The 2705-nt window shown below is 51.8% G+C and overlaps 1 pseudogene; it reads right to left on the bottom strand.

Moving 5' to 3' along the window:
* LOC101587308 overlaps nucleotides 1-2246 on the bottom strand; it is a 10584-nt pseudogene extending 8338 nt beyond the window's left edge.
* Between the last annotated feature and the right edge of the window lie 459 nt (nucleotides 2247-2705).

The raw sequence follows: 2705 nt of genomic DNA, 5'->3' as shown, positions 1-2705 counted from the left end.
GTGCTCAGCTCCTTCCTGCTGCGGACCAGGGCTAGGACTGGGTCTGGGAGTTCCCGGAAGTCGGCAGAATTTCCTACTCGCCAGGAGGGGTGGGGAGGTACGGCAGAGTGGTGTGGGGCGGCCCAAGGGTCTGGGAGAGGGTCTGGCCCACGCTGCGCCTGGGCTGGGACTGGTCCCGCCGGTGCAGGGTAGCAGGAAACTCTCCGCAAACTCACCGGGCCTGGGCTAGGACTGGGTCCCAATGTCATGGTTTAGCTCAGTGGGATTTAGCAGAGTAGAGGGAGTCAGGGAAAAACTGTGAGTTGGGGATACATTAACTAATGAGGGGGCCAGTGGATGGAGGCCACTCCCTGGAATATTTTTAGAAGACAGGTTTGCATTTACTTGTGCATTCTGATTGATAGGCATCAACTGAGAAAACACCAGGCTCCTTTCCAAGCCCTCCTGTTTCACAGATCCTACAGTCTGGCCTGAATTAGGAACAGTATATACCACTGCATTGGGAGCAAGAGAGTTCAAGAACACCTTTCCTTGCTGGATTGTGGCAGACTCACTTGTAAATGTGCTCCCATCTGAAGTGCTTGAATTTACTGAAATATTACCTTGTGACGCTGCCACTGAGACAGGAGGCAGCTGCAGTGGAGAGAATCCAATGCTCCCATTAAGGAACTGGCCATTTGCTCCAGAATTAGGGGTCTGGACAATGCCATACTGGTTAATTTGCACTGGTGTAGTAAAAGTCACTACAGGGCCTCCATCCTGGGAAGCCACCGTTTGAATGCCTTCTCTTTTCACTTCAGTGCTGGGTATCAGTCCTGGGAATGACACACTGGGGCTGCAGGAGGTGGTGGCTGCTGAGTTAGCAGTAGAACTCTGCAGGACCTTGAATTCCTTCACATCCTGGGAGGCAGACCCCAGGATGTCAGTCATGGCTACGCCATTGCTCACAATGTTGGAAGACATTTTTGGTGGAGTCAGTGACACTGTCTGCGCATTTCCTACATTTAATCCATTAAGGATAACTCCATTGGGTCCCTGAATAAAAGAATTACCATTAAGGAAGACGGGCGAAGTACTTGCAGGAACCAAGCTTCCATTTAACAGAACTCCGGAAGAGCTTAACGGTATCTTAGTATTTCCAATTTGCGGCATATACACTGGCTCCATGTGGCTGGAAAGGCTGAGATTGGTGACGCTGTCAGATGAGCCGGAGAGTGGGTGAGGAGACAAATCCTCGTGTCCCTTGCTGGATTCATCTTCAGTGCTGGGATTGCCATCTGACTCACTTTTGGACTGGGTCTCCGAGGGGTTCCGGTTGCGCTGCCGGCGGTTCTTGCATCAGTTGCTGACCTGGTTGAGGGACAGGCCGGTGATCTTGGCCAGGTGCCGCTTCTCGGTGGGCGAAGGGTAGCGATTCTGTTTGTAGAGCTCCTTGAGCGCATTGTGCGACTTCCCCTTGAAACAATACACCTTCTCCTCGCGGTCCCAGATGGGGCGGGGCAGCGCTCCATCCACCGCGCTCGGCCTCGGTGTAGCGCGCCTTGTACCAGAGCTGCTGCAGCAGCGGGTGGTTGACCGACTCAAAGCTGTGGCTCTCGAGGATGCTGTACAGCTCGGGGTAGATGCCCTGGTGGAAGGCCACGAGCGCCCACGCCTTCAGCAGGCTCTCGTTGCCACGTAGCACGTCGCTCTGGGGCAGGGACCACAAGAACCGGGCCAGGCGATCCAGGTTGCCCCCCTCCTGCAACGCCTCGCACACGCAGGGGATGTGGTCCGGTGAGAAGGCCAGAGGGGTCCGCGCAGCGGCAGCGCAGTGCCCGCCCAGAAGTTCCCAGTGCAGTCAGACCGGCTCTGCCGCCGTCCCTCTCCAATTCTCTTCTTATTGAGCCCCATTTCTCTTCATATTTGAACAATTGGGGACATGAATTAATTTCCCTGGTCACTTTGTCACTCTGTCACTCATTTTTCAGTTCACTCACCTGCTCTGCATTGTATCCACTCACTATTCCTACCTAATTTAGTGTGTGCTTTATCTTTTTCTCTAATCAAAATGGGACACTTATTAGGAGAACATAAGGAACAGAAACATGGAGAACAGAGTCGCTGCATCTCACAGAAGCCTGGACCTAGCACCAGGAACCATGTCTGCTCCATTTCTCCTGCCAGCCTGCCATATGGTCCCTCACCTGCTTCTTACTGCTTGTTGCTGTATCCTTCAACCTTTGTGTCCTCTGGCTTTTCTTCATGGCCACTGCCTGACCCTAGTTTAAAGTGCTGTCTTTGACCTGCTAGCAAAACAGAAATGGCCTCCTAATTTTTCTCCTCACATCTGTACTTGATGATTTATGCCATTTTATTCTTTTTGCAACAGCCAGAGGAGTTTGCCAGCACTGGAGAATGTGTCCTGTGCTTTCCCACAATCCCAGAAGATGGACAATAAATTCTCAACATGCTGTGGAGCTGGGTTGTTGCTCAAAGATGCAGCAACCATTGTTGAAGGGCTGTTCCTATCACAGAGTTGTGCAGTGTTGCCCTTTGTGGTTCTCAGACATGGCAAAGATGTGGCCAATGGCAAATGGAAGAATTATGGGCCATTGTGTGATTTTCTTCCAAATTGAGGCCATAATGTAGAAAGAGACTGCTTGCTTAGCCTATTCATTACTTATGTATCCTCACTGTTTCTTACTTCTTTCTGCTTGTGGCCT

This window comes from Octodon degus, unplaced genomic scaffold, assembly GCF_000260255.1.
Source record: "Octodon degus isolate 3935 unplaced genomic scaffold, OctDeg1.0 scaffold00350, whole genome shotgun sequence".
NCBI classification, from domain to species: domain Eukaryota; kingdom Metazoa; phylum Chordata; class Mammalia; order Rodentia; family Octodontidae; genus Octodon; species Octodon degus.
Note: the sequence above shows the minus strand (reverse complement) of the source record. Positions and strands in the feature narration are given on the sequence as shown.